This window comes from Anomaloglossus baeobatrachus, chromosome 5, assembly GCF_048569485.1.
Source record: "Anomaloglossus baeobatrachus isolate aAnoBae1 chromosome 5, aAnoBae1.hap1, whole genome shotgun sequence".
Lineage (NCBI taxonomy): Eukaryota > Metazoa > Chordata > Amphibia > Anura > Aromobatidae > Anomaloglossus > Anomaloglossus baeobatrachus.
The window spans coordinates 474,806,329-474,829,252 of record NC_134357.1 but is presented as its reverse complement, the minus strand read 5'-3'; the positions used below and the strand labels follow the sequence as shown (position 1 = coordinate 474,829,252).

The following is a 22,924-nucleotide window of genomic DNA, read 5'->3' as shown; positions in this document are numbered from 1 at the left end:
GGGAATCGGGGCTCCGTGTCAGTTGGGCCAGAGCGAGCGTGCATTGCGTGAGGGGGCGGGGCCTGCAGAGAGCCGGGGCGAGAGGCCAATCCGTGTGGGGGGGCGGGGCCATGGCGAGCCCAGCGGCCAATCAGCTTTGTGTCACCGTAAGGACACAATTTCGGAGCATGACAGACAGACAGACAGATAGACAGACAGACAGAATAAGGCAATTATATATATAGATTGGAGCGATACAGAGAAGATTAGCATGGCCCCTGCGCAAGGATGACACGTATAATCGTGAAGCGTTCCACATATTTACGCATTTCTCAACCCCAATTTTTTTTCCCCTCATCTCTGAACATTTCATGCCTTGTTAACCCCTTCAAGCCATGGATATTTTACGTTTTTTCGCTTTTCCTCTCCTTCTTATTCCAAAAGCCATAACGGGTTTTTATTTTTTCGGCAATATAGCTATGTGAGGGCTTGTTTTTTGAGGGAAAAGTTGACATTTTTACTGACATCATTGATTTTACAATTTTTTTTATTTTATAAAGTAGTGGAAAATGGTAAAAAAAAATTCCAAGTTCGGTGAAATTGCTAACAAAGTGCAAGTCCGCATTGTTGGGTTTTTTTTTACTTTCCATGTTCACTATATGGTAAATCAGACTTCGCAGCATGATTGCCCAGGTCAGTACGAGTTCTTAGATACCAAACATGTATCATTTTTTTTTTTATTTAAATGGTCAAAAAAAATTCCTAAATATGTAAAAAACAAATAAATTTACCTTTTCCCGATTTTTTCCAGGACCGTAATGTTTTTATTTTTTGGGGATCTGGGACTATGGGAAGGCTTATTTTTTGTGCCCTGAGCTGACTTTTTACTGATAAAACCTGGGGGTAGATATTTGTTTTATTACAATTTAGGCTATGTGCATGTGGCGCCCTGGACAAGCCAGGACGTCACAAGCACTACACCAACACACCCCACACTCCTGGTCAGGCACACCGAAGTCAGACAAAAACCCTTGTTGCCTCCCTCCAGGGGCTGATGTTCACACCAGGGGGTGGGACAGGCGGTTGGTCCCGCCCACCGAGGAGTTCACAGTCCTGGAGGTGGGAAAAGAAGAGAGACGAGTTAGGGAAGTGAAAGTGAGAGGAAGGAAAGTGGTAAAGGAGCGGACAGAAAGTGGTCGGGGTGTGTGGCCCGGACGGAACAGCAAGGTTGGCAGACGGTGGTGACCGTCTGCAGGAGAAGCCTATTGGACCTAGCCGTAAGGACCGTGGACGGGCGGTGGCCCCGCGGTACCGGACCGGTACGCAAAGAGAAGCCAGCACCATCCGGCAGTGGCTTACGGACCCCGGCAAGGCTAGGAGTCGCCGTGAATTTGCCAGATCCGTTAGCGAAGGGAACCTCCTGGGTTTCCCAGCAACCAAGTCCCGACAGAAGGCAACAGTCCAACCGTTAGAGGGAAACACAGTCACCGCCAAGGCTAAAGTTCCCAGGGCCAGAGCCTGCGGGCAAAAGGGGCTCCTTCGGCAAACTTCAAGCTGGGGAGCAGGTTACCGGTGGGAACCCATTGGAACCGTTTACATTACACAGGTGCAGGGAAAGGCAGTCACCATCAACCTGCCGGGAGAAACAACACCGCAGCCGTCTGTGGGACCGGTCCATCCAGCCGTTTGTTTTACCGGAGACTCTGTGTACATCATTGGCTGAGTGAGTACCACCGTGCCGTGCAGCACAGCGCTGCCCCCGTGACCCTGCACCTCGCCAGGCCCCGTAACCCGCCTGCCATCTATCCCTACCCCATCACCGGGCCTCGGGACAACCAACCCCCCTACCCACGGAGGGGAGGACTAACATCCAGGCTGCTCCCTGTCATGGCTCCCGGGATCCCCGTCCAGAACAGCGGTGGTGTCACCAATCTCACCACAACCGTGGGTGGCATCACGGACAATATCAAATCCCCACAATCAAAACCCCCTTTTCACTCACGGGCGAGGAGCGCCGCTCGAGTCCCCAGGATCCGGCCCACCGCTCGAACCACCACCGAGCAGCCGCAGCAGCAGCCGGACCCGAGCAGTGGGAGAGCGCAGTGTCCCCTCCTCCGCTCGCGACAACTTGGCGCCACGAACAGGATCTTACCGCTCTGCCGTCTGGTAGAGGTGCGCCTTGTTACCGCCGGAGGTGTCCGGCCGGAAAATTTGAGAAGCCGCCATCTTGGGCGCGAAAGATTCCAGCTCGAGCGTCTCTTCGAGCAGTGGAGGCGCGAAGGCCAAAACCCCGCCCCTGTAGAGGAGGAGCCGGAAAGAGACTAAGGGGGACTGATGGCGTCTGGCCGCATGTAGCCCGCGACTATGAAGGCAGGGACGCCAGGACCCTGCGGCCATCTTGTTGCTGGTTCCTGGGAAAGGCCGCCAGAGCCATGTTTATGCCGTCCCGCAGCACCGTAGCCCCCGCGCCTGGAACCGCGTGGGTGGAGGTCCGGACCGCTCAGCTCCAACAACGGCTGCAGGTCAAGATGCAGCTCCTCCTGGAGGAGTGGGAGGCCGACATGGCGGAGGTCGTAGCAACCGTACGGAGACGCAAGGGAGAGGGAGTTTCGGAAGGGAGGGTGAGTGACCCATGCCCCTGTACCCCCAGTGAGTCGGTCATCGCGGCCGAGGGACCCGGTCCACGCCCGCTCGCCCTGCTACCTCCCCCGCTACCCATACTGGTCGTCGCGGCCCCGCCACTAGGCCCGCTACCCCCGCAACCGGTAGCGGTACCCCGCATGTCCGCCCAGGCGGATCGGCCTGTAGCCGGAGCCCGTGACCGACCAGAATTGCTACCCTGGAAGGTGCAGAAGCCTGAGCTGGAGGCATCTACAGAAACTCCCCCCGAGCCGGAGCCGACAGGTCGCTCTGTGCAGGAGGCCCGGCGGAAGAGGACCCCTGTGCCCATCCCACACACCTCGGCTGAGGTTGCGCCGGGTTGCCACTGCAGGGCAGCACCCCAGGCCAAGTCACCGCGGGACCTTCCACCCAGATTGCCAGTGGTGGGCAGTGTCCAGAAGATCTCGCGGGGCCCGACCCGTGCACCGGAGCTCGCAGCAGCCCCGTATTGGGACAGGGAGCCAACACCGCTGGGCCCAGAGTTCGCGGAAAGGGAGAGGAAGAAGGCGGAGTTGGTGGCCCGCACGATCCGGGAAAAAGAGAGCCTCCGGCAAGCGACCTTCCGTGTCCGGGGCCCATTGTATGAAGGGCAGGTGAGGCGGTTTGATGTCTGCCGGGGCTATGGCTTCATCTATGAGCCGGGCCTGGAGGCCGAAGTTTTTGTAGCCCGGCGGGATGTCAACGCCCACCTGCCGGAGGAGCACCCAGGCCGCAACCTGATGCCGGGAGACCTGGTGCAGTACACCCGGCACTGCGGGGAGAGGGGGTGGTTTGCGTTGTATGCAAAGTTGAGGGGTAGCCAAGAGGCCCGGGTGTCCACCGCGCCCCCTCCCCCAGCCGACACCAAATAGTCCGAGTAATGGCAGCGGAGTCCCGTTGCAAGTTGTCCCCATTGGGACCACCAGCTTTACATGTTGAAAGTACCGTTTTAAAAGATTGTGAATGATAAGTAAATGATAACCGAAGATGTCCCCAGATTAACAAACCTTGATTTGCACCAGTCGTTGCCGGCAACTGTTGTCCCCGTGGGGACTGTTTGCAAATTATGCGTAGAAACTACTACGGACAAGCCCGAGAACTGGCAGGGCAACCACGAACTTGTGGTGTGTAAATAAATATGTTTTATGGCTTTACCGTTACCGCCTCCGGAGAGGCTGATTTGGAGGATGGGCCTGGAGGGAAGTGATGGCCCAGGCCCACCACTACCGCAAGCGGTGGCGATCCTCCGGGGGTTTCAGGGGTTCCCCATGGACATGGGTCCCCTGAAAAGGACAGAACCCGCTCGGGTGACTTGTGCTGGACTGGGGTCAAGGGGTGCTGCCCATTTGCTTAGGGGTAGCATCAGGGCCAGGTTGCTTGGGTGGGAGAGAGCGGAAGCCGAAACCGTTTAGCAACGTTAAGAATGTGCCTCCCGATGTGGGAAGAAGTTAATATACTTGTAATCTGTTTTACCGTTTATCTTTTCAATTGTGAAAATAAAACCGGTGATGGACGGGCAGCCCGCAGACGTGCTGCATTTTACTAAGGGTGAATGTGGCGCCCTGGACAAGCCAGGACGTCACAAGCACTACACCAACACACCTCACACTCACGCTCAGCCACACCTAAGTCAGACAAAAAACCCTTGTTGCCTCCCTCCAGGGCAGTGTTTCTCAACTCCAGTCCTCAAGACCCACCAACAGATCATGTTTTCAGGTTTTCCTCAATTAGGTTTTCAGGAATTCCTTAATGTTGCACAGGTGATGGAATTATTCCCTGTCTAACATTGAGGAAAACCTGAAAACATGATCTGTTGGTGGGTCTTGAGGACTGGAGTTGAGAAACACTGCTCCAGGGGCTGATGTTCACACCAGGGGGTGGGACAGGCGGTTGGTCCCGCCCACCGAGGAGTTCACAGTCCTGGAGGCAGGAAAAAAAGAGAGACGAGTTAGGGAAGTGAAAGTGAGAGGAAGGAAAGTGGTAAAGGAGCGGACAGAAAGTGGTCTGGGTGTGTGGCCCGGACGGAACAGCAAGGTTGGCAGATGGTGGTGACCATCTGCAGGAGAGGCCTATTGGAGCTAGCCGTAAGGACCGTGGACGGGCGGAGGCCCGGTGGTACCGGACCGGTACGCAAAGAGAAGCCAGCACCATCCGGCAGGGGCTTACGGACCCCGGCAAGGCTAGGAGTCGCCGTGAATTTGCCAGATCCGTTAGTGAAGGGAACCTTCTGGGTTTCCCAGCAACCAAGTCCCGACAGAAGGCAACAGTCCAACCGTTAGAGGGAAACACAGTCACCGCCAAGACTAAAGTTCCCAGGGCCAGAGTCTGCGGGCAAAAGGGGCTCCTTCGGCAACCTTCAAGCTGGGGAGCGGGTTACCGGTTGGAACCCATTGGAACCGTTTACATTACACAGGTGCAGGGAAAGGCAGTCACCATCAATCTGCCGGGAGAAACAACACCGCAGCCGTCTGTGGGACCGGTCCATCCAGCCGTTTGTTTTACCGGAGACTCTGTGTACATCATTGGCTGAGTGAGTACCACCGTGCCGTGCGGCACAGCGCTGCCCCCGCGACCCTGCACCTCGCCAGGCCCCGTAACCCACCTGCTATCCATCCCTACCCCATCACCGGGCCCCGGGACAACCAACCCCCCTACCCACAGAGGGGAGGACTAACATCCAGGCTGCTCCCTGTCATCGCTCCCGGGATCCCCGTCCAGAACAGCGGTGGTGTCACCAACCTCACCACAACCGTGGGTGGCATCACGGACAATATCAAATCCCCACAATCAAAACCCCCTTTTCACTCACGGGCGAGGAGCGCCGCTCGAGTCCCCGGGATCCGGCCCGCCGCTCGAGCCACCACCAAGCAGCCGCAGCAGCAGCCGGACCCGAGCAGTGGGAGAGCGCAGCGTCCCCTCCTCCGCCTGCGACATGCACACATCAAGTATTTTGTGCAGCTCCGCTTCTGCATCTTTTTGCAGGAAAAGACGTTTTTGTACAAGGTTGTGCACTACATCGGATTCCCTGGACTATGTCAGATTCTCTGGACTATGTAAGACCTGCCTGGGTTTTTATTTTAAATATATTGGTGAACCAGGGAAAGAGTTGGAGAGTGGGTTTTTTTTCAAATAAACTATTGGTGTGTTTTTTCTTTTTACTTACCGGGTTAATAATGGGGGTGATTGATTGACGCCTCTTCATTAATAACTCCTAGGCTTGATGACAGCTGACAGTACAAAGCTGACATCAACCCCAAAAATATATTACCCTGATAGCCATCGCACCAGGGCAATCGGGAAGAGAAAAGCAAAGCTCCAGAATTGGCGCATCTAATGTGATAAAGAAATTCTGGAGTGGCTGCGGGCTGCTATTTTTAGGTTGGGAAGGGCCAAATAACCATGGGCCTTTGGAGCCTGATAATATCAGCCCCCTGCTTTCTGCTTTATCTTGACTGATTATCAAAAATAGGGGGAATCCCACGTAATTTTTTAAAATTATTTATTTATTTATTAGGTTAAACAAGACTAAAAACATTGTTTAGTGCCACGTGAAAGGCTCTAAATGGTGCAAATGTATAATATGTAGGGGGATTGTGACATTATATATCTGTAGGATAGCAATCTATTTTGTCTAAAATATTGCTATCATCTATCTAGCTATATCTTTTATATTTTTATTTTATATTTGTACATGTGTTTTTTGTGTATTTTTAGATGTTGAATTCTTTGGTTTTGACAAAATTCTGTTTTGTCTGCTGTCTTTCGTTCAACAAACTTTATTATTAAGACAAAAACACGTCAAAACTGCATCAAAACACATGTAACAAAAATGCAAGGCAAAAGCGCAAATAAACTAAGGTACTGAATTGGTGCAGAAATTCTGCAGTGTCAAAAACTCAACAAACATTAGTCATGGGAACGTACCCTAGGGTATGTGCACACATTAGTAGTTGATGCAGTCATTTCTGCACCATTTCTGCATCTCTTGGCAGGAAAAACGCAGCAGAAAAAAAACCCATTTCCGATACGTTTTTCTGGCGTTTTTGGACAACAATTGCTATAGAGATACATAATAGATATAGAAAAGACAGTACAAAGGACAAATAAACATATATTTGCACAAACTCCAGACATCTAATATATAAAGCTGAATGTGTGTATATATGTATGTATGTGCGTGTGTATGTCCGGGATTGGCATCTGCACAGTCGCAGCTACAGTCACAAAATTTTGCACACTCACACTTCTGGACCCCGAGATCGTCATAGGCTATGTTTTGAGGGGAAATTTTAACCCCGCGCTTTACAGTTATTCACCAAAAAACCTGCCTACATTAAAGCGAATGGAGCTGGGAGCCACAGTGCAGCCAGAACTTCAGAAGAATACGCAGCCACGCCCTTAAATGGAATGTTGGCGTGTCACAATGCAGCCAGGGAAAGAGACAGACACAGACAGGGAAAGAGGCAGACACAGACAGGCTAAGAAACAGACAAAGACAGGGTAAGAGACAGACACAGACAAAGAGACAGACTGACAGAGAAAGAGACAGACAGGGAAAGAGAGGGAAAGAGAGAGACAGGTTAAGAGACAGACACAGACAGGTAAAGAGACAGACACAGACAAAGAGACACAGGGAAACAGACAGACAGGGAAAGAGAGGGAAAGAGACAGACAGGGTAAGAGAGACAAAGATAGGTAAAGAGACAGACAAAGAGACAGACACAGGGAAAGAGACAGAGGAAAAGAGGGAAAGAGACAGACAAGGAAAGAGAGGGAAAGAGACAGACAGGGAAATTGACAGAGATAGATAGATAGACAGGTAAAGAGATAGACAGACAGGGAAAGAGATTGAGACAGACTGAAAAAGAAACAGAGACAGTAGGAGACAGACAGACAAAGAGATAGAAAGAGAGACAGAGAGATATATACAGATCGGGAGACAGCAGAGAATGGGAGAGAAACAGAGAGACAGTTACTATCCCGGGCAGCGCAGGGTGCTACAGCTATAATATATAAAGCTGAATGTGTGTGTGTGTGTGTGTGTGTGTGTGTGTGTGTGTATGTGTGTATGTGTGTGTGTGTGTATGTCCGAGATTGGCATCTGCACCGTCGCAGCTACAGCCACAAAATTTTGCACACTCACACGTCTGGACCCCGAGAGCGTCATAGGCTATGTTGTGAGGTGAAATTTTAACCCCGTGCATTCCAATTTACCAATCAATTTTGCCCTTATCTACATAATGGGGAAAAAGTGAAACGAAAAGTGTATCCGCACCGTCGCATTTACAATCACAAAGTTTTGCACAGACACCTCATGTGACCCAGGGAACGTCGTAGACTATGTTTTGACAGGAAAATTTAACCCCGCACTTTAACAGTGCACAACATGAAGAGACGGAAAACTGGCGTCCCAATGCCCCCCGCTGACATCACAATAGCGCTGCTGCCTAGAAAGCCAGTTGCGCAGCAGAAGTTGCTCTTTGGGATATGGTGGGCTAGGGGAAGGAGGGGGCAAACACTTTTCTTCCCGGGTGGTAGGGGGATGACAGGGGAAGGGATGCTGGTGGTGGGAGGGGTACAGAGGGCAGGGATTGGGGGCTGGGAGGGGAAAGGAAAAGATTAGGGTTTGGAGATGGTGGAAGGGTTTTCTACGGGTAAGGATGGCAAAGGGTGGCAGTGACGGAAAGTCAGGCAGCCTGTCCTGTCCTGTCCTGTCTTGTCTGTCTTTTTGTATTATGAATTGGAAAGACCACAAGGGGGAGGGGAGGTGCTTGTGCCCAAAAGGAGGAGTTATTCAGATTCATTGCAGTGGGCGGCGGCTGCAAAATGCACCATTCTTCTTGTTTTTGCTCTGAAAAACAGCCTTTTCAAGGGTTGGCTTGGGTGACAAAATGTCTTCTGTAGGCGTGAGTTTGTCTCCCTCTTCCTAAGATGGGTCCGGCATAGGCCAGGGTGCCACCCAAGGCCGAAACCCAAGATCAAGTGTAGTCCCTTCATTGGGATTGCCTTGGTTTTGGCTGGGAGGGGCCCAGGGTTGCACAATCGCCGGCCTGGGGGGCTGTTGCGTCTTCTGGTGCTTACGTTCCCTTGTGCTGGTTGGTTCCCGGGCTCGGGAGGCGATCACTCAGGCACTGCGCTTTTGTGTGGTGGCCGGCTGGTCTTCGGGGCTACCTCGATTTTGAAAAATTTGCGGATGAAATCTCATCTGTTCTTATCAGTTTAATATCTGATACGTCCCCTATCTGGAGACCATATATTAAATGGATTTTTAGAACAGGGAGATGGAAAAAGAGCTTGCTCTGTCCACGCCACGCATTGACCTGGTATTGCAGTACCTCCAGGACCGGTGCACCCCTTCTTAACCCAGTTTCCAAAAGCAGAACTCAATTCACCTGATTCATATTAGCCCGATTAATGAATTGCAAGAAAGCATACAACTTCATATGCTCAATTTGGCCAATTCACTTTTGACACAATCACCCTGTTTTTATCTTTCACACCCTTTACTTGCTTGGTAGTAAGCTTTTCTGTAGTCTGCCTGTTGATGTATTTTCCGTTTGAACAGTGCACAACATGAAGAGACGGAACACTGGCTTGTCACAATGCCCCCCGCTGACATCACAATAGCGCTGCTGCCTAGAAAGCCAGCTGCGCAGCAGAAGTTGCTCTTTGGGTGGGATGGTGGGCTAGGGGAAGGAGGGGGAAAACACTTTTCTTCCCGGGTGGTAGGGGGATGACAGGGGAAGGGATACGGGTGGTGGGAGGGGTGCAGAGGGCAGGGATTGGGGCTGGGAGGGAAAGGGAAAAGATTAGGGTTTGGGGATAGTGGAAGGGCTTTCTACAGGTAAGGATGGCAAAGGGTGGCAGTGACTGAAAGTCAGGCAGCCTGTCCTGTCCTGTCCGTCTTTTTGTATCATGAATTGGAAAGACTGCAAGGGGGAGGGGAGGTGCTTGTGCCCAAAAGGAGGAGTTATTCAGATTCATTGCAGTGGGCGGCGGCTTCAAAATGCACCATTCTTCTTGTTTTTGCTTTGCAAAACAGCCTTTTCAAGGGTTGGCTTGGGTGACAAAATGTCTTCTGTAGGCGTGGGTTTGTCTCCCTCTCCCTAAGATGTGTCCGGCATAGGCCAGGGTGCCACTCAAGGCTGAAACCAATTTGGGTTATTGCTTCTCGGCCTTTTGGCTAAGATCAAGTGTAGTTTGGGGGGGCACTGCCTTGGTCGGTGCTGGAAGGTGCCTGGGTTTGCACGACTGCTGGCCTTGGGGGAGTGTGCATCGTAGGATGTCATAGCCCTCTTGTGCCGGAAGGTTTCCTGGGCAACGAGAGGCGGTCACTTTTTTATTTTCAAGCTCATCCTTCAATAAAAACAAAAAAATCTGTTCTTATCAGTTTAATATCTGATACGTCCCCTATCTGGGGACCATATATTAAATGGATTTTTAGAACAGGGAAATGGAAAAAGAGCTTGCTCTGTCCACTCCACGCATTGACCTGGTATTGCAGTACCTCCAGGACCGGTGCACCCCTTCTTAACCCAGTTTCCAAAAGCAGAACTCAATTCACCTGATTCAAATGAGCCCGATTAATGAATTGAAAGAAAGCAATCAACTTCATATGCACCTCAATTTGGCCAATTCACTTTTCACACTTTCACCCTTTTTTTTATCTTTCACTCCTTTTACTTGCTTTATTCATCCAAAAGCTGCGCCAAATAGCAAACTCATCACCACTCAACTTGACCAACTCTGCTATGTCCCATGCAGTATCTTGTTCTCAGTCTTATCTAGATCATTTGCAATTGAATGGAATAGATCCCTTTTGGACAAAGTGGATTCAGGTTCTGCTGCAGTGACCGCAGGTGCGAGAAGATCTAGAATTGGCATCGGGTGCTATCTCTCCGCTTCCACTCCAATTAAAGTTACCTGTTTATTCCTATCATGCATTGTTTTTTGGTGTTTTCTTTGAGCAATGATGATGTCTTTAGTGGTCTGTTGGCTCCCTCTCCTGGAGGAAGAGTTTGCTTGCTCTTGGACTTTCAAAAAGAGAGGTCATGATAGATATTTAGCTGCTGAGCCCAATTGGGGACAGTCATGGGTGATGAATATGTTGCAACCTGCTGCGAAGCCTGATACCACAATATAAGGAACGTCTAATACTAAGAATGGGAGGCCTATGAAAGAATTAGCACTTTCATTAAGCATACTTAAACGGCTAATTGGGAATAGACAAACTGTAAAAAGCCCTCTGAGAAAGCCCCTCTCTAACCTTTGTTAGTAAGCTTTTCTGTAGTCTGCCTGTTGATGTATTTTCCGTTTGAACAGTGCACAACATGAAGAGACGGAACACTGGCTTGTCACAATGCCCCCCGCTGACATCACAATAGCGCTGCTGCCTAGAATGCCAGCTGCGCAGCAGTAGTTGCTCTTTGGGTGGGATGGTGGGCTAGTGGTAGGAGGGGGCAAGCACTTTTTTTCCTGGGTGGTAGGGGGATGACAGGGGAAGGGATGCGGGTGGTGGGAGGGGTGCATAGGGCAGGGATTGCGGGCTGGGAAGGGAAAATATTAGGGTTTGGGGATAGTGGAAGGGCTTTCTATGGGTAAGGATGGCAAAGGGTGGCAGTGACGGAAAGTCAGGCAGCCTGTCCTGTCTGTTTTTTTGTTTCATGAATTGGAAAGACCGCAAGGGGGAGGGGAGGTGCTTGTGCCCAAAAGGAGGAGTTATTCAGATTCATTGCAGTGGGCGGCGGCTGCAAAACGCACCATTCTTCTTGTTTTTGCTCTGCAAAACAGCCTTTTCAAGGGTTGGCTTGGGTGACAAAATGTCTGCTGTAGGCGTGGGTTTGTCTCCCTCTCCCTGACATAGGCCAGGGTGCCACCCAAGACCGAAACCTATTCGGGTTATCGCTTCTCGGCCTTTTGGCTAAGATCAAGTGTAGTTTCGGAGAACGCAACCTTGGTCGGTGCTGGAGGGTGCCTGGGATTGCACGACTGCCGGCCTTGGGGGAGTGTGAGCGCCTTCTGGTGACGCATAGCTCTCTTGTGCCTGGACGGTTCCCAGGCAACGGGAGGCGATCACCTTTGTTATTTTGAAGTCCTACCGATAAACAGAGAGTCTTACCAGAAGGTTCTCAATTGCTACCCTTGGCCTTGTAGCTTAAATGGCTACATGCTGCTATTGGGGCTAGTGAGCGAGAAACGAGAAGGCGACGCCTTTTGGCTAGGATCGTGTGTCTTAGCAGGAGGTCCTCAATTGCTACCCTTGGCCTTGTAGCTTAAATGGCTACATGCTGCTATTGGGGGTAGTGAGCGAAGTTGTTAACCCTCGGTGATCCAAGAGGTGTTTTGAAGATGGGCGTCACCGTCCGTTTTGCTGAGACCGGGGATACCCGGGTCCATTTTGGTTTCCGTATTGACGTCGCAGAGGAAAAGTTGCAGCATTTCCATCTGGAATACTTGGTGAACAAAGTTCTATATGACATCCTGGATGTGAAGAAGAAGGAGATCGTTTGTCTTCAGGAGTTCAGACGAAGCGGACGGTATGTGCTTGCCCTTTCCAATATTGGCGCTTGCCAGAATCTTTATCGGTCCTTGTTAATGAATACTACTAACTCTTTGCTGAGTGGACTTGACTTCACCCTGCTTTATTCTAAGGGCGATGTTCCTTTAGTGGTGTTTATGCACAACCCTTTTGTCAATGTGGCAGAAATCACAGACTTCCTGATGAAGCATTGCATCTATGTTCAGTACTCACACAAAATTACCAACAAGGAGGGACTCTGGACAGGCAAGCATAAATATTTTGTGCGTTTTAGGGTGGACCCTCAGGGTCCTGGGGGTCTCCGCCACCCTCCCTCTACTTTTCATATTGGGAAAGACTCTGGTTACCTGTCTTATCCAGATGCCCCTTTTTTTGCCGGAAATGTAATGTTTTTGGTCACACTCAGGATAAGTGTCCTTATGAAGCAACCTGTAGGAAATGTAACCAGGTGGGGAACATGGCTAGGGATTGCAGTAACCCCATTGTTTGCAATGCTTGTGGAGAAGTCGGGCATGCCTATCGGGACAGCAGGAGCCGCACTAAGACCAGGCTATACGCTCAGGTGGTCGCAGAGGTCCCTGTAGCTCCTGTTAAGGCCGCACTAGCTGCTAGTCACCCTGTTGCTGTTTCTGCTAATGAACCTGTTCTTCTCTCTGTTACTACTGCTCAGGATTTGGATAAAGCTCCTGCAGTCTCTCCATGTCCACCTGATCAAGGAATGGAGGTCTCTGAGCTGGAAGCTGATCTCCCTTGTCCCTCTGCTGCCTGTGGCGAGGGGGAAATCGAGGAGGATTTGGGCAAGTCCCCTGCCCTGTCATGGGGTACAATAAAGTCTCTGGTGAGCAAAGATGGTAGTCCAGCTGGGCAGGGGGATTTTTCTGCTTCAGCCGCAGTCAGGTCAACGGAGGAGGGGGAGTTTATGGCTGCTAAGAAATTAAAGCTTGTAGACAAGGGGTGGAGCACTGTCAGTACTGCAAGTGCAAGCCCTTTGAGTGATCGGGTCTACCCTGACATTAGCTTTTCACCTGGAGCTGATATTTTTTTGGGGGAGGTTGCAGACACTCACTGCTTTGTGTCTCCCTGCCAGCCTCCAGAAGGAGAAGGTTGAGGCGAAGATGGCCAGCTTATGGTTACCTGGTTAAACTGGTAAGAACATGGCTCCCAAAACTACATGTAATGTCCTATCCTTGAATGTGAGACAAATTAAATCCAGAGGAAGAAGAGCTACTATCCTCAAATATGTTTCTAAAATAGGTGCACATATCTTTTGTTTGCAGGAGTGCGGACTGTTTGATGCTCCTACTGATCAAGATTGGCCTCATGGACAACACATTTGGTCTGGTTCGTCTGTAAATAAAAATGATGGTGTGGGGATTCTGTTGGGTAACAAGGACTTTTCTTTTGATAATTATACAGTAGTGGAGGTGGGGAGATGTATTATTGCAATTATTAACTATAGAGGGTGGCGGGTTAGGATTGTTAATGTATATTGTCCTACGAGAAAAGAAGATCGTTTAGCTCTGTTAGAGAAAGTTGGTTTATTTTTGCCAGGAAAAATGCCTACTATTTTTGTTGGGGATTTTAATTGCATGACGGAAGATAATATGGATATAACCGGGAAAAAACTGTTACATATCATTTCTGATTTTTCTTTCTCAGATGCCGCTGTTGTAAAGCTGGGCAATCCACCACCACCTACGTACAAGGCGGACAGAGGAGGTATAGAATCACGGATTGACCGTATGTTTTTTTCTAAAAATATTGAGTGTGTAAGGTTTGAACAATGTGCGGTTCCTTTTTCGGACCACGAGTGTTTGAAGGATGTGTTCAGAGGGGATGGTGGACTTGTAAAGAGGGGTGGTGTATGGAAGTTAAATGTGAGATTGCTAGAGGATGCAAAAGTGATGAAAGAGTTTAAAGAAGAGTACCGAAGATGGGGGTACTACAAAAACAGGTTTGCAAGTGTGTTAGAGTGGTGGAATTGGTTTAAAGGGGAGATTAAAACTTTTTTTAGGAAATGGGGCTACAAAAAAGCTACCATATATCGTAATAAATTTAAAGATGTGAATACGCGGATTGATTGGTTACAAAAGTGTAGTAGGTCTGGGATTGATGTAAGTGATTCGTTGGTGGAGGCAAAAAATGAGTTGAAATGTCTGATTGAGAAAAAGGGTAAGGAAATTATCTATAGGACGAAAGTTGAACATTTGGATAAGAATGAGAAATGTACCAGATATTTCTTTAAAAAAATAAATGGGAAGAAAGTAGATATGGATGTGATTGTGGATGAGAATGATGTTCCTGTAACTGGTGAAAGTGTGATTGACGAGGTGAAAGCCTTTTACAGCAGACTGTATGGAGAGAAGTGTATTGATTCTGGTCTAATGACTGAAGTGTTGGCTAGCATGGAGTGTAGACTAGGCAAAGATGAGTGTGAGGATTTGTGTGATGAGGTGGTTCTGGATGAAGTGAGAAAGGTTGTGTTTAGTGCACAAAAGAATAAAACTCCTGGAAAGGATGGCTTGCCAATTGAACTATATGTGAAAGCATGGGAGTGTATGGGCACGGATCTGACGGAGATATGTAAGTATATGTGGGAAACTGGTATGCTGTGTGACTCTATGAAAGAAGGGGTAGTGGTACTTATCTATAAGAAGGGGGAAAAGAGTAAATTGGGGAATTGGAGGCCTATTACGCTTCTGAATTCTGATTATAAGGTTTTCAGTAAACTATTAGCTAATCGTATGCGTGAAGTGCTTGGGAAGGTTGTAAAGGATGATCAAGTGCGTGCTGTGCCTGGAAGGAGCATCAGCGATAACTTGTTGTTGTTGAGGGATGTTATTGGTGACTGTAAGATTAGAAAGCAGAAGTGCATGTTGTTGGCTCTTGATTTTGAGAAAGCGTTTGATAGGGTGTCGCACGTTTTTATGTTTGAGGTCTTGAATAGTATGGGTTTTCCTAAGAAGTTCTTGGTTGGTGTGAGATGTCTGTATGGTGGTGTGACAAGTGAATTCTTAGTGAATGGATGTTTGAGTGCGAAAGTACAGATCAAGTCAGGTGTCCGTCAGGGGTGTCCAATGTCCCCTGTTTTATTTGTCAGTGTGATTGAGCCTTTGTTATGTATGATCAGGCGTGAGAAAATGATAAGAGGGATGTTAATACCTGGTAGTGGCGGTAAGAATGTGAAGGTGCTTGGCTATATGGATGATGTAGTGATAGTGAGTGAGAGTATTGCGTCTATGACTAGAGTAAAGCTGTTGTTGGATTTCTTCTGTGGCGCGTCTGCTTTTAAAGGCAATTGGAATAAATGTTGTTTTAAGTGTTTTGGTGATAGTAGTGTTAAGATGGACGGAGTGACAAGTGTGGATGGTTCAATCAAAGTGCTGGGTGTGTTGTTTAATGATGATCTGAGAGGTACGGAGAGTTGGGAAGAATGTGGATTGCAGATTGAGAGGAAATTGAATTTCTGTAGAATGTGTGATCTGACATTGAATGGTAAAGTTTTGATTATTAAGGCCGTGGTGCTGCCGATTCTCCTTTATATCTCTGGGGTCTTCCTATCCCTATATAAAAACATAAAAAGAGTAGAGAAACAGATTTTTACCTTTTTCTGGGGGAGCAAAATGGAAAAATTAAAAAGAGAGTATTTATACAAGGCCTGTCATTATGGGGGTTTAAACTTTCCAAATATTGAAATCGTTCTTAGCCTTCATTATATTAAGACGGTAGTAATCCTAATGGGAAAGAACAATAAAGGGGCCTACATGGTGAGGTATATGGTGGGCTGGATGCTGTATGGCTTGTGTTGGGTGAAAAGGGATGCGCGTGTGCCTGTGTCATTCAAGTGTCCAGTCTGGTACGACATAATTGAAAGGTTTATTAGAAACAATTATTTGCTGGCTGTACCTATGAGTGAGTTCAGAGCAGCGAAGAGAGTGATGAAAAAGATGAGAGCGAATGAGGTAGAATGTAATATTAATGATTTGAGAGGGAATGATGTGTCAGATGCATGGAAGAAACTGAGTACACCAGGTATGTCTAATAAGCAGAGGGATGTTGTGTGGTTGGCATTGCATGATATATTACCTGTGAGAGAAGTGCAGAAGAGAAGGGACCTGATTAGAATGGATGTGTGTCCACGGGAGGGATGTGGTGCACGTGAGACCGTGAGACATGTCATGTGGGACTGTGATTACGCGTATATGTGGCGCCCTGGGCAAGCCAGGACGTCACAAGCACTACACCAACACACCCCACACTCCCGGTCAGGCACACCGAAGTCAGATAAAAACCCTTGTTGCCTCCCTCCAGGGGCTGATGTTCACACCAGGGGGTGGGCCAGGCGGTTGGTCCCGCCCACCGAGGAGTTCACAGTCCTGGAGGCGGGAAAAGAGTGAGATGAGTTAGGGAAATGAAAGTGAGAGGAAGGAAAGTGGTAGAGGAGCAGACAGAAGTTGGTCCGGGTGTGTGGCCCGGACAGAACAGCAAGGTTGGCAGACGGTGGTGACCGTCTGCAGGAGAGGCCGATCGGAGCCAACCGTAAGGACCGTGGACGGGCGGTGACCCGGCGGTACCGGGCCGGTACGCAAAGAGAGGCCAGCACCATCCGGCAGAGGCTTACGGACCCCGGCAAGGCTAGGAGTCGCCGTGAATTTGCCAAATCCGTTAGCGAAGGGAACCTCCTGGGTTTCCCAGCAGCCAAGTCCCGACAGACGGCAACAGTCCAACCGAGAAAGAGGGAAACACAGTCACCGCCAAGGGTAGAGTTCCCAGGGCCAGAGCCTGCGGGCAAAAAGGGCTCCTTCAGTAACCTTCAAAGCTGGGGAGCGGGTTACCGGTAGGAACCCATTGGAACCGTTACACTACATAGGTGCAGGGAAAGGCAGTCACCATCAACCTGCCGGGAGGAACAACACCGCAGCCGTTTGTGGGACCCGTCCATCCAGCCGTTTGTTTCATCAGAGACTCTGTGTACTTCATTGGGCTGAGTGAGTACCACCGTGCCGTGCGGCACAGCGCTGCCCCTGCGACCCTGCACCTCACCAGGCCCCGTAACCCACCTGCCATCCATCCCTACCCCATCACCGGGCCCCGGGACAACCAACCCCCTACCCACGGAGGGGAGAACTAACATTAAAGCTGCTCCCTGTCACCGCTCCCGGGATCCCCGTCCAGAGCAGCGGTGGTGTCACAACCTCACCACAACCGTGGGTGGCGTCACAGACAATATCAAATCCCCACAATCAAAACCCCCTTTTCATTCACGGGTGAGGAACGCCGCTCGAGTCCCCGGGATCCGGCCCACCGCTCGAGCCACCACCGAGCAGTAACAGCAGCAGCAGCCGGACCCGAGCAGTGGGCGAGCGCAGCGTCCCCTCCTCCGCCCGCGACATATAGTGTGTGGAAATGTGTAGGAGGCCTGTGTAAGGGGCTGGCTGGTGTGAACCATATTAATTGGAGGGTGGCTATGTTTGGCATTGGTGCGTGTGGGAGTGTTAAAGAGAGGATTTTGTGGCTTATCATGGCTTATGTGATGGAAAGCTTATGGGATATCAGAAATTTGGGACTTTTTAAAAGGAAGGTGGTTCCTATTAACGACTGTGTAAGATTAATTCTTTCCAGACATTATGTTATTTACCAATGGGATAAGAGTAGAGGTGGTGGTGAATTGGACGCTGAAGGCATATGGAAGGTTTTAAAGTGGCATTATTTGGTGAAGTATCAATAAGAGGTAAATTCTCTGTTTTTTTGTGATACTTTCTTTTGATATGTACTGCAATATTTTTAGAAAATTTAAAAAAAGAATATAACCATTGTGATGAGTTTGGATAAACAGCAAAGTTGTAAACTTGATATTGTTGTTTTTAACCAACCTGAATGGTTTTAAAAAAAAAATAATAAAAAAATCTGTTCTTATCAGTTTAATATCTGATACGTCCCCTATCTGGGGACCACATATTAAATGGATTTTTAGAACAGGGAGATGGAAAAAGAGCTTGCTCTGTCCACTCCACGCATTGACCTGGTATTGCAGTACCTCCAGGACCGGTGCACCCCTTCTTAACCCAGTTTCCAAAAGCAGAACTGAATTCACCTGATTCAAATGAGCCCGATTAATGAATTGAAAGAAAGCAAACAACTTCATATGCACCTCAATTTGGCCAATTCACTTTTCACACTTTCACCCTTTTTTTTTTATCTTTCACTCCTTTTACTTGCTTTATTCATCCAAAAGCTGCGCCAAATAGCAAACTCATCTCCACTCAACTTGACCAACTCTGCTATGTCCTGTGCAGTATCTTGTTCTCAGTCTTATTTAGATCATTTGCAATTGAATGGAATAGATCCCTTTTGGACAAAGTGGATTCAGGTTCTGCTGCAGTGACCGCAGGTGCGAGAAGATCTAGAATTGGCATCGGGTGCTATCTCTCCGCTTCCACTCCAATTAAAGTTACCTGTTTATTACTACCATGCATTGATTTTTGGTGTTTTCTTTGAGCAATGATGATGTCTTTAGTGATCTGTTGGCTCCCTCTCCTGGAGGAAGAGTTTGCTTGCTCTTGGACTTTCAAAAAGAGAGGTCATGATAGACATTTAGCTGCTGAGCCCAATTGGGGACAGTCATGGGTGATGAATGTGTTGCAACCTGCTGCGAAGCCTGATACCGCAATATAAGGAACGTCTAATACTAAGAATGGGCGGCCTATGAAAGAATTAGTACTTTCATTAAGCATACTTAAACGGCTAATTGGGAATAGACAATCTGTAAAAAGCCCTCTCAGAAAGCCCCTCTCTAACCTTTGTTAGTAAGCTTTTCTGTAGTCTGCCTGTTGATGTATTTTCCATTTGAACAGGGCACAACATGAAGAGACGGAACACTGGCGGCTTGTCACAATGCCCCCCGCTGACATCACAATAGCGCTGCTGCCTAGAAAGCCAGCTGCGCAGCAGAATTTGCTCTTTGGGTGGTATGGTGGGCTAGTGGAAGGAGGGGGCAAGCACTTTTTTTCCTGGGTGGTAGGGGGATGACAGGGGAAGGGATGCGGGTGGTGGGAGGGGTTCAGAGGGCAGGGATTGGGGGCTGGGAGGGGAAGGGAAAAGATTAGGGTTTGGGGATAGTGGAAGGGCTTTCTATGGGTAAGGATGGCAAAGGGTGGTAGTGACGGAAAGTCAGGCAGCCTGTCCTGTTCTGTCTGTCTTTTTGTATCATGAATTGGAAAGACTGCAAGGGGGAGGGGAGGTGCTTGTGCCCAAAAGGAGGAGTTATTCAGATTCATTGCAGTGGGCAGCGGCTGCAAAACACACCATTCTTCTTGTTTTTGCTCTGCAAAACAGCCTTTTCAAGGGTTGGCTTGGGTGACAAAATGTCTTCTGTAGGCGTGGGTTTGTCTCCCTCTCCCTAAGATGTGTCCGGCATAGGCCAGGGTGCCACTCAAGGCTGAAACCAATTCGGGTTATCGCTTCTCGGCCTTTTGGCTGAGATCAGATGCAGAGCTTAATTGTTTTGTGTCTGGTTTTGGCTGGAAGGTGCCCAGCGTACCCGGCTCCTTGGCCTGGGGGGATCGTTTCATCTCACGGTGGGACTTCACCCCCCTGCTGCTATTCGGGAGCCGGATTAGTCCTTGGGCAACGAGAGGTGATCCCCCGGCGAAAGGCCGTGCCCGTGGAGACGGAAAGCCTTTTGCCATTTGCTAAATGCCTTCCATTCAGCACTTTACCACTGGCTCCGGCCAGATACTGAACTCGGTTAAGTTCGAGGTTCCCGAGGGCCACGTCGGTTATGGGCATCCACTTGAGTTCGTTAACCAAGTAATGCGTAACCTGTTGGGAGTGAGAAATGAGGATATATTTTGCCTGCAGGAGAGGGGGCAATCCATCTATATCCTCACATTGACGACCAAGGCCGCCTGTGGAAGACTCCAGGAGCGAGTTAAGGCTGAGACGTGCAGTAGACTGTTGGAGGGAGTGACTGTGACTTACCTCTATGGAGATGGCGAAGTCCCACTAGTAGTATACATGTACAACCCCCATGTATCTGAAGAAGACATCATGCTCAAGTGAATAGTAAGCCAAAAAAGCAGAAAAAAGTGCGGCTGTAAATGGAAAAAAACCCGCAATGCAGTATGTAAGAGCCGCTGCGTTACCTGGTGGTGAGTGGGGCTGGTTCCGGAGGCAAGAGGGCAAAAAAAAAGAAAAAGCTTCTGCGAAACGGCTGTTGGAGGCCCTCTTGCCTCCGGAACCAGCCCCACTCACCACCAGGTAACGCAGCGGCTCTTACATACTGCATTGCGGGGTTTTTTCCATTTACAGCCGCACTTTTTCTGCTTTTTTGGCTTACTTTTCACTTGAGCAGTATTGCCCCATAGCGATTCAGCAGACATTGTGCTACCTGTCTATGGTTCTCACCCTGACATGCCCCATATGTTTATTTGAGAGGGCACCGGCTCCGTTTGTAGCCCCTTTTTTTAGGCACTTACACCTTTATACACACATGTTTTATTATGTGCCCTCTTATGTCCGAGCTGCTGCTTCTCCACATTTCCTGGTGATATATATACCAGCCATTGGTACGTGTGTGGGCTGATTTTACCCACACATGTCCATTTGTTATCTTTTCTGGGCCTGGTTCCGCCTTGGCAACTACTTTAACCCCCTTTTTACTCAGGAAATATCCCCTTTTTTCCTCACCCACACCTTGGTTACCTTCCCAATTTTTGCCTTTTATCTTCTTGTACTGTACTTTGTTATACTTTTGCATCACTTTATTGCCTCATCTCCTTTTTCTCCTCCCTTGACATGTTTATTGGAGTTGGCATTTTTCCCGAGGGATACCATTCTGCTATCCACTCGGTGTATTAGCTATGGCCAAATTATTGTATTTAATCCTCCATCCACAGTTGTGCTGGATAGGAACCATGGGTCTTTATTTTACAATGGACAGCCAGTCTATTGTAGGAAATGTGGCGGCCTTGGTCATGTGCAAAGCAACTGCACAAATGAACGGAGAAGTCTGTGTCACAACTGCGGCAGGTGGGGGCACACCTCCAATGAGTGCCAGAGTGAAAAAACTTGCAGTGGATGTGGCTCAGGTACCCATCTTTTCACTAATTGCCCGTTGCGGACAAGGCGACAAGGAGGTCCTCAGGCACCTGCGGCTGGTTCCACAGGAGTGCCAGCCAAAGGCGGCTTGGCCAAAATGGGGACCTCCGGGATGAGTTTTGCAGATGTGACTGCAGGGCGTAAAAAGACTGGTACAGCAGTTCCTCCTTCAGGAAACCACTCAAATGATCCAGCTACTTCCAGCACAGTTGGATCATTACCCTCTCTTGCAGAAGTCCAGGTTACGCCTGGCGGAGAGATGGGATCCCCTCAAAGCAGTTCTGGGGGAGGGCAGAAGCAACAGGAATGTTCTGCGGTTCCTGAGACCCCTGGCTTGTCAGCGGTGTCTCAGGTGGATTCCGGTGGAAGTGGCGTTCGCCACCCAGATATCCATCCAGATGTCCGCCAGGAGGTCCATCCGGAGGTCCGCCCAGATGTCCGCCCAGATGTCCATCCAGATGTCCACCCAAAGGCTCACCATGATGACCACATTGATGATCCCTGTGATGCCCACCCCGATGCTTCAACAGCTGTTTCCAGTGAGGTCTACTCAGATGTCCAGGATGATGCTGTTACGTCCGGGTGGTGGAAACACTGGACCGTACACCGGGTTCCCCTGGTGAGGCAGCCAGGCCGGTCACCCCGCCAGAGGGCCTTGATGCACGGCAGCCGAAGCACTACTGGTAGCAAGACAGTCCGTATGAGAGCTGGAAAGTAGATGTCCCTGGGAACACAGAGTTCTAGACGGTAGTCCGGGTGACGAGGCTCAGGGTCCGAGGCCGGGTTGAAGGGTCAGGCGGAATCCGGAACCTGCTGAGCGAGAGGACAGGTCACCAAACGGAGCCAGGGACCGGAGACTGGCGGAGCTGAAGAGGTGGTGGAACATCCGCCAAAGTCACCGTCAGGAGTACTGGAACGGACGTGGTCAGGACAGGCTGGCGTGGTAGGACAGGCTCTGCGAGACAGACAAGGGTTAATACTGGACAAAGCAATACGGGGACCTGAACTCCTAGCTTACTAAACACGTAGAACAGGCCCCGCCCACCAGGAAAGAGAATCCTAATATACCCTGTACCTGTCTATGCAATATCCTGTTTCTGGGTGCTGGCCCTTTAAGAGAGGGTCAATGACCGCGTGCGCGCCCTAATGCGCATGCGCGAGGCCCGTGTGCCAGAAGCCAGTACAGGAAGTGGTGCAGAAGAAGCAGGAGTGCCCGGCTGTGTGTCCTGCGTCGCAGAGGAGCGCCGGGAGCGGGGAGCAGGACACATGGGGGGGTGCAGGCGAGGGAGAGGAAGCCGGGACCGGAGTGGTGAGCAGGGGACGCCGTCGGGAACCGGAGAGCAGGGCACGGGAACCGGGGAGCGGGCCACGGGGACCGGAGAGCGGGGCACAGGAACCGGGAAGCGTGACAGATGCTGGCCCTGTTGTTCGCCCAGATGTTCGTTTAACCATGGAGAAGGTTGGCCCAAAGGTCCCTGGCGTCCAACTGGAGGCGGACCAGATGGACCTAAGTGCCAGTTCTAAAAGAGCTGGTGAGGACTTGGAAACAGAGGGTAAGAAGCGTAAAACCCTCATTGAACAACCTGTTCCCAGTCCATCAGGCACAAATATGGACCCGAACTATCAGGTCACGGACTCTGATGAGACGAGTAGCCTAAAAACGGTCTC

At 49.8% G+C, this 22,924-nt stretch overlaps 3 non-coding genes and 1 pseudogene across 3 annotated transcripts; all 4 read left to right on the top strand.

Annotated features, from left to right (window-relative positions):
- Positions 1-202: 202 nt before the first annotated feature.
- Positions 203-302, top strand: LOC142313570 (U6 spliceosomal RNA; annotated as a pseudogene).
- An 8,488-nt stretch (positions 303-8,790) lies between these two features.
- Positions 8,791-8,976, top strand: LOC142313432 (U2 spliceosomal RNA). Its single transcript, XR_012754465.1, has one exon. It is a non-coding gene; the product is annotated as a U2 spliceosomal RNA (small nuclear RNA).
- Positions 8,977-9,949: 973 nt separating this feature from the next.
- Positions 9,950-10,148, top strand: LOC142313398 (U2 spliceosomal RNA). The gene has a single exon (XR_012754441.1). It is a non-coding gene; the product is annotated as a U2 spliceosomal RNA (small nuclear RNA).
- A 7,886-nt stretch (positions 10,149-18,034) lies between these two features.
- Positions 18,035-18,216, top strand: LOC142313403 (U2 spliceosomal RNA). The gene has a single exon (XR_012754445.1). It is a non-coding gene; the product is annotated as a U2 spliceosomal RNA (small nuclear RNA).
- Positions 18,217-22,924: the final 4,708 nt, after the last annotated feature.